Below are 14,071 nucleotides of genomic sequence, written 5' to 3'. Positions count from 1 at the left end.
ACAAGTGTTTATTTCCAAGTATAGGATTATTTGCAATCGCCATATTGACTATATGGGTTTCTTGGTCTGCAGTGAACAGGCTTCCTCTGCCCCCAGCATCTGGTCATCTAGCAATTCTGTAAAGTAACAATTTCAGTATTTTTACATCTATGGTATTGTTGTGTTTCTCATTAGCATATGGCAGTGCTACAAATCTTAGTGCAAAGTGACTGTACTAACCGATTCTCATTTCAAAATGTCCTTATGATGCTTGCTACAGTGTAGCGGCTCGAGTTAGGCTGAACCCGTCGACCAGCTTCCCTCAGGGTCATTCCACGGTTGATTACATGGTCCACTATTGTAGCTCTGATGTCATCAGCAATTCTATTTCTTACTCTTCTTACCCTTCCTCTGCCCCCTCCTCGTCCTCTTCCCCCCTCCTCGTCCTCCTCTCCCCCCTCCTCGTCCTCCTCTTGTTCCTCCTTGTCCTTGTCGTCCTCTTCATCCTACTTCTTCACCTCCACGTCCTCTTCCTCGGCCTCCTCTACTTCTCACTCTTCCTGCTCCCTCCATTGTACTCCACACACAGAGCTTACCTGTATTATAGTGCTTGGGCTGATTGCAAAGTGAACTAATTATCTAAAAAAGTTTTTACATGTGACAGTGTGCCAGACAGTTGGCAAAATAGTGTAAATAATAGCCATAAATGTGTATAGTTTTGCTAGGAGTGTGTTGATCATTTGGAAATTGAGTGTAAAGCAGTGAGTTGTGTTTACAGTTCTGCAAAAAGAGTGCTGTGCAGTGGATTGTAGCTACAGGTTTTCAAAGTGTGTGTTACAAAATGGCAAACTGAGTGCAAAGCAGTGTTTGTGCTTTTAGTTTTGCAAACTCAGTGAGTGGTTTTGCTATAAGTATTAATAGTTTTAGAAAATGTGCTATAAGAATCACAGTTAGGGTTTAAGCATTCAGAAAAAACTGTAAGCACAGGTGATAAGAAAGTACAAAGGGGAGGTAACGCAGTATTTGATGTTTGTCGTATGCCCATCAGTTACCAAACTAAGACTGAATAAGGAAAACCTTGTTTTCAAAACTGAAGGGTTACAGATGTTTAATGCTACAGAGGAACATATACCATAACACATACAGTAGAGGTGGGAATCACCATACATCCCACGATACGATATTATCACAATACTTAACGCACGATACGATATTATTGCAATTTTTTAAAATATTTCGCAATATTCAGATTCTGTACATAAAGGTAAACTTTATCAATATTCATTTATCTAATATCAAAGTCTCACACTCAGTCTTTGTCTCATTTCAGTTTTATTGTTGACAAACTTGAACGGTTTGTATTACAGTCTAGTCCAACTTAACTGAATGCAACCATCTGGTACAATTATAGCTATTCTGAACTATGCAATTTATGAAAACTATGCAGCCCCTTCAGCAACTGAAGAATTTGAAAGTAAATTAAAACAAAATATAATTTTACATTAAATAAAAAAGTTTTAAACTTAATTAAAATAAAACATGTCTTAAATTAAAATAAGTAAACTGTCATGATTATTGCTGCCAAAAAAAAAGTTAAACACATTTGGACAGTGAAGGAATGTCAGGATTCTTGCTCAGAAAAAGGATCAACATGCTCTGAAGTCAGAGCACAAAAACCTTTTTTGTAACAAAATATCGATTTCTGCTGTCCCTGTATCGATACATTATTAGCAAACAAAATATCACGATACTACACAGTATCAATTTTTTCCCCCACCCCTAACATACAGGGTGCAATAAGCTTTTGTTTTATTGCAATTCTGTAATTTAAATTCAAACAAAAACAAAGATAACTAGTTTTGTGGTCCACAGTCCTCAAATATGTTTTTTCTGATTTGGAAAATCCATACATGTTATAAATAATACTATCAGAAAAACATACAGATAAGTAGATTTTTTTTCTTACAGTGATTCCCAAAGTGTAGCCCGCACCACCTGATGGCCCACGAAGGTACTTCAGAAGACTACAGGAGGTCATGTAAAATAAACATACAGGATATGTATATTTGCATACATATTTGCACATATTTGATTTGGCAGATTTTTATGCATCTCCTACCGCTCTTGAACCAGGGATCATGTTTTAGACAAACGTGCAAACCACTACTGATCTTTATAATAAAGAAATATGAAAAACAGTTAACTTATATGATGACTTATATGATGATCAACTCAAGTAAAGATGGACTAGAGAAGATTTTGGGTGCAGCAGTATGAACACTGGGACTGGCTGAGACAGTATTTCTGTCAAACTGGGAATGACTGTGAAAGAAATCAGTTTTACTAACCACAGCCAAACTGACTGTGCTGTAACAATGTATCAACATATGAAAATGACTTTTAGTCAGATTTTGCTTTTCTTTTCAAACACAATCTAAAGCAAAACCATAGTAACATGACAAAAAAAACCAATGTAAGTAGTGCACTTGTTAGTAAAAATAATATGACATCTAGAGAGTAGTAGAAATACCAGGGCAGTTTGTAGGACTCAGTCCTTAGATGAGCTGCACCTTTATGTCTCATGACAAACTCAATCCAAAAGATAGCACGATCCAGTGGCTTCATTGGCTGATCTCTGTGTAGCCTGGAGAGCCTCTGCATGTTTATTGTGTAGGATGGTTCATTAAGGACTTCCTGTATTGCATTTTTAAATATTTTCCTGTCCAAATCTGAAACATCCAAAACCTTCGCAACACCTTTTGCTCTCATTCGGGATAAGTTGTCAGCTTGATCAAAAATAATGGGAATGCCAACTATTGGAATCCCATGATATATAGCCTCATAAATCCCATTAGTTCCTCCATGACTTACAAATAGTTTAATACTTGGATGTCCTAGCAGGTCATTCTGTGGCATCCAGTCGACTAGTAATGTATTGTTGCCTAGAAGGGCTGGTTTGTTACCTTTATACCTCCAGATCACTTTCTGAGGTAACTCGCCAAAAGCTGCAGCAATCTCTTCAGCTAAGTCAGAGGGAAGTTCTCCAATCAAAGACCCTAGTGACATAATGATAACTCCGTGATCTCCAGAACTCTGCACAAACTCCTCTAAGTGTTGTGGAAGAGGTTTTGCAGGTTTACACTGGAAACCTCCCATATAAACAACATTAGGCATGGTGGGTCGTGGAAACTCAAAAACAAAGTCCACTCTCATTAGCCACAAATCTGCAGCTTGAAAAAGGGAGAAATAATGCACACCTGGTCCAATGTAGCGATTTGACAATACAGAATAATGTGGTTCAACTATTTGCTTGTACAGATGCATTCTCGTGATGTAAAATAACATGTTCTGGACCCTCCCAAAGAAGGTCATGTGATCCGTTAACTCTGAAGGTGATAGTGGAACATAGGAAAGTGGAGAGGGCGCAATAGCAAAGTGGGCCTCACCATGAACAGTCCATCGAGCATTGAACACCAATGGCACGCCAAGGTAATGTGCCAGCAACACTCCTCCGCCATTAGCAGGATCTGTCAAAACCACATCATACTTGGCATCTTTTAAGGACCTCATTAAATCTTCATTTTCAAAGATGAACACAATCACTTCACAGACTTTTTTGTGCAGTTCATGGAATTTGTCTTTTAACTCCATTTGTAAAGCAAAGTGAGACCATGCAGACCGCATGCTTCGCTTAATTTTAATACTCTCAGAGACAAATGCACGAAAAAAATCTTCATTTCCACCACCATCAACATCCACTGTGATTACATTGTAATGTGGAGACGTTTTACTGATGTACCAGCTGTCTGCATTCCGAATCACTGTCACATTGTGTCCCTGCAAATGGAGCTCTTCAACAAGTACTCTCATGTTCACCCAGTGGCTTCCATCATGTGGGAATACCAGAATTTTTCCAGAATGTGCGACAGGAATAAAAACAGTCAAAAAAGAGAGGATGGAAGCCAGTGACAAAAACATCTTCAAATCTTCAAATGCGCTGTGTTCTGAAATAGAAACAGAGGTGAAAAACAGGACACACAAATCAGAGAGTTGTTACAATGATATCACAGCAAATGTGCACACAATGGCCAATGATATATCAGGATAACAGATAGCTGCATTGATTTTCCATTCAATTGTCTCTTTATTTGCATGGGAAAATTCCTTCTGACAGCCTTCACGTGTATGTAGCACATGGAGCCCTCTCAGGAAATTAGAGTGCTGTGTGGTGCCAAGAGCTCTGCGTGCATTCTGTGTCAGATCCCAGTGTCCCTGAACAGAAATTATTTTGTAAACGTGACTATGTTTGGCATCTTCCTCTTAAGAAATTAAGTAATCTCTGCATGTTTAACAGATCAAATGCATCTGTTTTCTTATATATTTTAAAATGTTTGGATTTAGTTTAGGAGATTTATAATCTCTCCACTACCTGTCATGGCACTATCTGGCAGTGGAGCACAAAAAAAAAAAAAAAAAACCACACACACACACACAAAGCAAAACAAAAAAACCTGGTAAGGGTAGGTTTTCACACTTTCTTTTGTGTCAAACCAAAAACAAAAGCTATAAATGTTATGGTTACATCACAAACTTAGTTGGCATGTCAACAAAGCAGTCTCTTTAAAGTGCTGTGACCCAGATAAAAGCACTGAATGCAAGTCATTGAAGATGACATTTTTTGGTTTCAGATGTTCCTGTTTAAACAGATAAGTATGCAATGAGCCAGAGATAGTGTTCTGAACTGAAAAAAAGAGTTACAGTAGCTATGTAGATATTCAATTCAATTCAATTTTATTTATATAGCGCCATATCACAACAAAAGTCGCCTCAAGGCACTTCACGATACAGAGAAAAACCCAACAATCATATGACCCCCTATGAGCAAGCACTTTGGCGACAGTGGGAAGGAAAAACTCCCTTTTAACAGGAAGAAACCTCCGGCAGAACCAGGCTCAGGGAGGGGCGGCCATCTGCTGTGACCGGTTGGGGTGAGAGAAGGAAGACAGGATAAAGACATGCTGTGGAAGAGAGACAGAGGTTAATAACAGATATCATTCAATGCAGAGAGGTCTATTAATACATAGTGAGTGAGAAAGGTGACTGGAAATGAAAAACTCAATGCATCATGGGAATTCCCCGGCAGCCTACGTCTATTGCAGCATAACTAAGGGAGGATTCAGGGTCACCTGGTCCAGTCCTAACTATATGCTTTAGCAAAAAGGAAAGTTTGAAGCCTAATCTTAAAAGTAGAGATAGTGTCTGTCTCCCGAATCCAAACTGGAAGCTGGTTCCACAGAAGAGGGGCCTGAAAACTGAAACTTCTCCCTCCCATTCTACTTTTAAATACTCTAGGAACAACAAGTAAGCCTGCAGTGCGAGAGCAAAGTGCTCTAATGGGGTGATATGGCGCTACAAGGTCATTAAGATAAAATGGAGCCTGATTATTTAAGACCTTGTATGTGAGGAGCAGGAAGCCAATGAAGGGAAGATATGGTTAGGTATTTTTGTCTCTCTCACAGTAAGTGAATAGTGTCTCATAAAACCCAATGGGCCCATGTGCATTAGAACCCCCAGTACATGCATGTAAAGGAATCACTTTTTAAGTGATTCCTTTACATGCATATCTCTAAAAATGACACTGAAATATTGCAGAATTTAGATAGCAGATTAACCAACAAAGCATATAAAAAGGGTAACTGTTGACACTTGTCAAGCATATCTTAGCAATGACAGTTGTGTGAACACACACATACAGACACTCACTAAAATGTTCTCGGCAGTTAGTGCTGTGTGTTTGACAGTGTTGGGTAAGTTACTTTAAAATAGTAACTTAGTTACATTACTAGTTACTTCTATCAAAAGTAATTCAGTTACTTCAAGTTACTCGTTACTTTCAAAGTAACTAGTTACTAGGGAAAGTAACTTTGGTTTTACTCAGAATTCTCTTGTTAATGTGTTGCTTCCATAACTTTGCCGGTCTTCTAGCTTGCTTACTTGCCACAGTGCACTGTGCCACCTACCAACAGAAAGGAAAAGATAATGTGCATATTTCCACGAGAGAAATCCCACGCCTGGACCGTCATTGACTGCTGCCATGATTCTAGCCTACGTCACAGCGTCATGTGCGCCTTTTACATCCAACACAAAAACTGCAGTCGTGGTGCTTTGATTGTACTAAGAACTCGGAAATTCTGCCTTCTGAATAGGAAGATGTAGGTAACACCAGACTGCAGATGAGCTGCATACAGGGCTGGACGGGGACAAAAAATCGGCCCGGGCATTTTGACTAGAGACTGGCCCACCATTATAGGAAAAACCAGAAAGCCTTGAATGAAAACAAACGCTGTTCTGACAGTGATGTTCACTGTTTTGATGGTATATATGCATCAATCTATCAATCGTTTGTTGTAAGATTCAGATAATTATTTATTAAAAGCTAGACATTTTAAATGAGAATAAGAAAGAAAAGTATTTCTTTGTGCCCACCTCTCCCTGTTAATGCCCTACCTGGCCCCCCTGGCAAAACTTTGCTAGATCCGCACCTGCACAGTTACCAGCTGTCAGCTACCTAAAAAGGATCCTGGGGTTATCTGTCTCTCAGAAACAGTTCATAACTTCCCTTCAACTCATTTATGTCACCTAAAAGGTAAACCTATTTCTCCATCACCTGTTCAGCTCTGATGATTCAGTAAGGACATCTCCTGGTTTCATCTTCATGTTTCCTTCTCACCAGATAACCAAACCGACATTATGACCAGCAGCTTTTTTGCAGCTGTGGCTCCAGCAAACATCAGCTGATACTAGAAATTAATATTAAATAAATTCTAACAACAGCTGATCAAGCTTAAACGTGCTGCTGTTGTTTAACGCGACATCGGCTGGTTTCCTCTTTCTGGCGCAAAGTGGGCGATAACCAAACAAGAGAGCCGATCAGCTGATCATTGATCAGTTTTCATGATTGAAGTAGAAACAAGAGAGGGAGGGGAGAATGAAAGAAGAAGAGGCAGCTGTGCAGCAAAGACACAGAATAAATCCAGCTTTGTGCCTTTTTCATTGTAGCTGAATTACGGGACAAACTGTTCCTTTTCACCTCAATAAGAAACGCCTAATATTTTCTCTGGAATACCAGACGGGACGGTTGGCAACTCTAATAACTTATGAACAAAATAAAGTTCAACATTAACTTCATAGCACCCACCCAGCTGTATAGAAACTCCGTCATGCTAGCTAGTACGCAGTACGGAAAAAGTCAGAATAACGAAAATAAACTCCACCTAAACTTGGTTTATATCTGACCCAGATAGACTGCAGGTCATAACTTCTTACCTGAAGTTCAGTTCACACTTGGACCGGCGGCCGCCTCGGGTCTCTTTTCCTCCTGCCTCCCCTTTCCCTCCTCCACCTGCTGCCTCCACCACTTGCTAATGTTACTGAATCTGTGGAAGCTCCGCGATAGCCACCACACGAAGTAACGAGTAACGACCCTATCTAAATCCCAGTAACGACTAACGCGTTCCTGATTTTGGCATAATAACTAGTTACCGTGCTCGTTACCACAATAATAATGTAGTTACTGTAACGCGTTACTTAATAACGCGTTAGTCCCAACACTGGTGTTTGATATATAATGCGAGTCATGCTCCATGTGTTATATAAACCTACTCAATCAGTACAACAAAAACAAACACAGCCAAATAATAGCATAAATAACAACTTAACTTACAGTTAAATGCTCTTAGTTTTGTTGTACGTCTCCTTCAAACTGACCAGGCACAGTTGGAGTGGGTTAAGTTGATACAAGTGAAGGTGGAAGAAAAAACAACACTCCCTGGTCTTTTTTTGGCCACACCCCTGCAGTTGTGCAAAGCCTGTGACAGTTAAGTTCTTGTCTGTATAATGTCCTCCCGATTTCCATACACCTGTGGTCCTCAGGGGTCAAAAATGTCCCCACTTCATTTGACTGTTTTTTAAAATATAAAGTATAAATTGTTAATTAATTCAGTGTTACATCTTAGTTTTACTTAAGACCAACACATTAACACAAAATATACCCAACATTTTACATTTTAGGGCCACCAGACCTTGTTTACATAAAGTACACTGTGTTTTTGAGCAAAAACAAATTGAGAAAATAAAATATTTAATTGTTTAGATAATTTTGACTATCTGACTACACTGTAAAATGTAATATTGTGTTTAATTAAAAATATTAAATAGGCTGAACTCAGTTTTTATTAATTTATTATCAGAACTCAATTTAAATAAGTTACCAGTACTTTTTATGCAAAAATGCTGATAAACTCAGTTTATTTGAGTTGTCTTAACTTAGAGAAACTAAGTAAGCTGGAAGTTTTGCTTCTCAGTGCGGAAGGATGAAAGATGTGTTTTGAAAATGCCCTGTCACTACCGTCCTCCTCCCTCTTGGATCAGTCCGCATGTTCATGGTGCCAGCATTTGTTATGGAATATGTTGAGCAAACCAGGAAAAGCGTCAGCTCAGGATATTATTGTTTTCATTGCTGTAAATCTTTACCTGATACACTGACTTGGTGAGTAAATGTTTACTCTTATTCAAACTGATTTTGTGGCTTCTCTTAGTTTAGCACCAGGTTTATAATCTTGCTAGCGCCTAGCATTGCTGCTGCTGCTGGGCTCATGTTACTTAAAAATTAACACCACAGCCTTAAAAATCTTACATAACACTATGTCTGTGAAATTTTCTGTTGATTGTTTGAAATAAAAAAGTGAAATAAGAGCCCAGACAAAATTCTTCGGGAGGTGCAGCCGTTAGGGGTGGGGTGTGGGGGGCATTTTCAATCCATAGCCATAACTAACTAACTAACTAACTAATTATATATATATCATGTTTAACCTGAGTAGCAAAAGAGTGCAGGGGGATTGAAAAGAATATGCCAGGAGTTAGCTGTGCTCGTGGACTCTATCACGCCTTGACCTCATCTGACACCATTTCTTACTCTGGAAATGGTGTCAGATGACCCGTTGTTCTGTTAATAGGACACTGTAATAGTTCTAAGAATACCTTTCTACAGATGCATAGTTATGAGGGTTTATGTCTTATAATAAGACTTACTTGAATATGTGTATGCAGCTCTTTCTTCATTTTGGAAACTACTTTACTTATTGGTAATCTCAAAACATTAAGCTAATGATCAAGGCAATCTTTGTGGGGGGTGAAAATATACAGATCAGTATTCTGCCTTTTTCTGGGGGGGGGGGGGGGTCTTCACACAACTGAGTTTGTCCCTGTCTTTGAATGGGGGTGGATACTCAAAACGCACACTGTGGCCATACTCTGTAATATCCCGACCAGTACAGTAAGGGTTTTCTGGGTCATGACCATTTCTACTTTATGTCGAACGGCAGTAGCTTTTGTTTTCTTTCGACTGCCTTTTATTGGGAGAAAGGGGACAAAGTGATATCCTTCAGCCTCTGTTAATTTCTTTCTGGTTATTTTAAAGGTTAAAGGTTATTTTGTGACCCAGAAAGGGTAGTCTGGGGAAAAGGAGGATCGCATTTGTCGGCTGGTTGTCAGAGCGCGGCAATGGCGGAGGAGCACGGCTAAAAAACTTATTACTTTTTCTGGGTCACAAAACAAACTTTTAAGATATTTTCAGGCGACAATGTAGCTGTGTAAAGTTCAAATATCTGCTCAATTTATCAAGACATCACATATTTGCAAAAATGCTCCAACGTTTTCAGAGACGTCCATTTTTTTTTTCATGCTTTGTGGCAGCTTTTGAACATCTGTGGCATCTATTAATGTCAAATCTAGACTTTATTTAACAACATAAGCAAACTCTATGTTACAATAATTGCACAGCCATTAAGGATCAAATCAGTTTCTGAAAAATGTTCTGCTTTTTCTCCCTCTGCTTGCTTCTTACTGTCTTTGAGGCTCGGGACCAGCACTCCTGGGCCCTGTTTCAGAAAGCCGGTTTAGTGCAAACTCTGAGTAAGTATACCCTGAGTTAACGAAAACTCTGGGTTTTCGGTTTCACAAAGCGAGTTTAGATTAATTCTGAGTGAGTTACTATGACGACACACTCCGTGAAGCTAACCTGCCCCCTAGCAGGTTAGCTTCAACTAACCCTGACTTTCAACGCCTCTTTGTCGGAAACCTGACTGTAGGAAGTGTCAGACATGGCGTGCCCCTTCCTTGAAGAGCCAGTAGATGTTGAAGCCCAAATTCTCCGCAAAGCTCTCCGCCGGGAGAGAGTGATTAGAGCGCGTTTGGACATTTTATCATTTCCTGATGATTTTCTGTGTGAACGTTACCGTTTTTCAGCACAATCTATAATTTATTTGAATAACATCCTCAGGCCTAATATTGCTCATGTGACACATCGCGGACATTCTCTCAGTTCTGTACATATTATTTGTATTGCACTTTGTTTTTTTGCAAACGGGAGCTTTCTGTATAATATTGGTGACGCTGAGCACGTTTCCAAGGCCACCGTCTGTCGGGCAGTCAGGAATGTTACAGTTGCACTGAAACGTCTCCTGTACTCGTTTGTGGTGTTCCCCGGTCATAGACCCACAAGATTTATCAAAGAAGGATTCCACAAAATTGCAGGTATCGGGATGAACAAAACTTAATTCATGATGTGGTGATACTTGAACTACTACTTAAATTTTACATTTAATTTCAGGGTTCCCAGGCGTGATTGGCTGTATAGATGGCACTCACATTCCAATCATTGCTCCTTCAGTAAATGAAGGAGACTATGTGAACAGGAAGTCTTTCCACAGCATTAATGTACAGGTACATAGTTCCCTGTAGCATTTCAAACTAACAAATTATTTCATTATAGTAATGGATGCTAATTGGTGTTCTCTGCACTGTGAAGATCATATGTGATGCTGCCAACATTATCACAAATGTGGAAGCCAAGTGGCCAGGCTCTGTTCATGACTCACGAATTTTTCGTAAATGTACACTGAGCACAAAATTTGGACATGGTGAGTTGAAAATACTTTAAAATATATAAAGACCAAGTGCTACAGGGACATTTGAACTGAAGTGTATCCTTCTGTCTTAGGAGAGTTCACTGGCTACTTGCTTGGTGATAGGGGGTATCCATGTTTACCCTATTTGCTTGCCCACAGCAGCGATATAATCTGGCTCATTGCAGGACAAGAGCCAGAGTTGAAATGACTATCAGAATGCTTAAGGCCCGGTTCCAGTGCCTTCAAAGACTCAGGGTCACCCCAGAAAGGGCATGTGACATTATTGTGGCATGTGTGATTCTTCACAACATTGCCACAATTAGAGGAGAACACTGTCCTTCTGAACCAAACATCAGCAGTGATCCAAACCATGAACATCCTGACCCTCCCACGGACATACAAGATGGAAGAGCAGTCAGAGACACCATATGTCACAATCATTTCCTTTGACCCATCACCTCAACATGTTGAAAGAAGAATAAACAGATTTTTTGTTCAACTGGCTTTATTGGTCGCCTGTATTTCCTGTACACAAAGTATTAATAAGTATATTATTATGTTGTTCAAACACTGAAATAATTTGTCCATCTCTGACCACTTCACCCACCCTTAACTGATGTTCCAGCAGTAAAATCTCAATCTTGGTCTTTTGGATCTGCTGCTTGAAGTGTTCCATTTCCAAGTCGCATTTTTTTATTTTCTTGATCAAATAGGTCTTGTACAGCTGCTTTACAGGGAGCTATTGAAACACAGAAAATAGCATTGACATTCATAGTACATGCCTACTTGGGTTGGTTGTAAATCAGTGCTGAACATCTTTGTTCAGCACTGAAAGGTTTGTTGGAGAAGTGGCTGGACCCTCTTCCTCTTCATTTCCATCATCACTCTGTTAGAGACATAGAAAGTCCATGGTTTTATTATAGTACCACATTTTATTCAATTGTTATATTTTCCATTGTAAGATGTAAACCTCATGAAGTGTCTCTGTTGCTTCCTCCTCTGTAACAGCTGTCAATGTTTCTTCATTATTTTCCTGTAGTAAAGAAATTAACAACATTGCTGTTCTACTGTAAACTCATATAATCTGTGGAGTATTAAGAGTACTCACAACTGCATGTTGGTCTGGCTCAACAGGAGGCTGCACCAGATGCAGTACACCATCACCATCAACTGATAGAATATGAGGTTTATACAGGTCACTTATAACTTACAAGGGACCAAATGGCAATTAACAAACATATACCAATCACCTTACACTTCACTGTCATTATGCTCTCAAAGACAACCAAGACTGAGGGAAGGCAAAATCAGTAGGAAAATAACTTCACTACAAAATAATTCATTATGGTAAAGAGTTTATCAAATGAATGAGTAGCACTGGAAAGGTGACTGTGAAGAAAGGATGTATGCACATCATGTATTATTTTGAATTTACCTCTTATGTAGGCACTTGTGTCTTGCGGGGTTATTGACTCAGAGGATGTCCCCGCAGAGATGCCTTCAGAAAAAGGGCGCCCACTGTTTTGGCTGAGGGCCAACTGCTCAGCCTCTGTGAGTGGTGGTGGTGGAGGACCCCCACCTGTTTTTCGGGCCTCCGCTTTTTTTCTGTTGGCTATAACGGGTCACATTTGAGCATACAGAGTAAGCAAATATGTACTTGTAATGTGCTCAGATAATTTCAATAAGTGCTGTCGGATTATAATATTATTTTATGCCATGTTAGACCCCTAATTAAAGATTGTGAATTATTATGTAGTTTTAGTTTGCATCATTCTCCTGAATTAGAAGAAGGTGATAACTATTACATTTGGTAAACTGATTTGCATTACATTAGACTGCTGATTTATTGTGAATGAATGATATTGTTTTATGATGCATTATACTGCTGAGTTATAAGAAATACTGTTTGCAGAAAGTCATCGCCTTATTTGTCTGATTAGAAGAGAACAGAGCATACTGCCCCATCTCAGCAGGAGCAGATAAACAGGGAGCCAAGGTCGTAGCTTAGGCGCTGTGTGTGAGAAAGAATGTGAATGTTGAGGCTTTTATGATTAGGTGGGGGCCACTAGAGGCTATAAGAGTTTGATCTAGAGGCTATAAGAGTTTGATCAATGCTCCACCATTTTGAGATCTGATGCTGTCTGCTGTATGGTGTCCATCTCCCACGCGTGTGTTCATTAAATCATCGTTTGACTCAACCCGGCCGGACCAGTGTGGTTATTTTTGGTTTTCCTCTTGTATCCATCCCCAATATTTGAATCCGTAACAGTGCTTACAGAAAGAAAATTAATGTAGCCTCTAACTGCAATTGATTTACATAGGACAAACAGACCAAGCACTATGGCTCATAATACAATTACACCTTACCTGTTTGGACTATATTTTTATATTTCCTTTTTACTTGCTGCCAGGAACGTTTGGGGCCTGTTGGGTTGCACCTGCGCTCACATCACATCACAAAATGGAATGTATAAAATAAAAAATAAAATAAAATATAATAAAATAACGTGTTAAATGGGTGGAAATCCCTAGATCAGTGTTTAAATTAACACTCATGCATTGACTCTGTCGGCTATGTTTTGCCATGCATGCTCCCTTTCTTTTGCAGCTGAGGCTGTGTGTCAATATAAAATTGTACTTAGTAGTCAGTATAATCTTTTAGTGATATAAGTTTGCATATTATAGAATACTGCCTTTTATGACTTAGACTGTTGTTGGAATCAAGACTTGCTTTATAAATTCTTTCTCACAGTGATAATAGCTGAGCAAGCTGTTATCATTTCACTCCTGCCAGGAAGAGGGGAGCTGGATGCTCTTATCTTCAAGAAGAGGGGCCACGTCCTTCAGAATAACACACACACACACACATACACCTGAACCACTTTTATCTTCACTCCCTACATACTAACGTTCCTCTGTTAATGCATAGACGTATTCACTGTTGTATTACTTTTGTATATAAATAAAGGCAAGTGCAGGTACAAAGCGCACATCACAGGGCCCCCACTCTGGTGTGAGCGTTCTGTGATCATGCCCTTGCAAGTAAAAACTGCAGCGTCTGTGTGTTTCTACCTTTAGATTCTTAGCTGAAGAAGCGTCTTTAGAATAAATCTCTTGACACTGTG

At 39.4% G+C, this 14,071-nt stretch overlaps 1 long non-coding RNA gene and 1 pseudogene across 2 annotated transcripts; one reads left to right on the top strand and one right to left on the bottom strand.

Moving 5' to 3' along the window:
* Positions 1–496: 496 nt before the first annotated feature.
* On the bottom strand, positions 497–7,903 carry LOC146526019 (UDP-glucuronosyltransferase 2C1 pseudogene; annotated as a pseudogene). Its single transcript, XR_014874672.1, has 2 exons — positions 7,703–7,903; positions 497–3,983 (listed from the first exon to the last, which is right to left on the bottom strand). The product of XR_014874672.1 is annotated as a UDP-glucuronosyltransferase 2C1 pseudogene (transcript).
* Positions 7,904–9,500: 1,597 nt separating this feature from the next.
* LOC146526018 (uncharacterized) lies at positions 9,501–11,445 on the top strand. The gene is made up of 2 exons (XR_014874684.1): positions 9,501–10,761; positions 10,847–11,445. It is a non-coding gene; the product is annotated as an uncharacterized LOC146526018 (long non-coding RNA).
* The last annotated feature ends 2,626 nt before the right edge of the window (positions 11,446–14,071 follow it).

The sequence above is a fragment of the Neolamprologus multifasciatus genome, chromosome 1 (assembly GCF_963576455.1).
Source record: "Neolamprologus multifasciatus chromosome 1, fNeoMul1.2, whole genome shotgun sequence".
Taxonomy (NCBI): domain Eukaryota; kingdom Metazoa; phylum Chordata; class Actinopteri; order Cichliformes; family Cichlidae; genus Neolamprologus; species Neolamprologus multifasciatus.
Note: the sequence above shows the minus strand (reverse complement) of the source record. Positions and strands in the feature narration are given on the sequence as shown.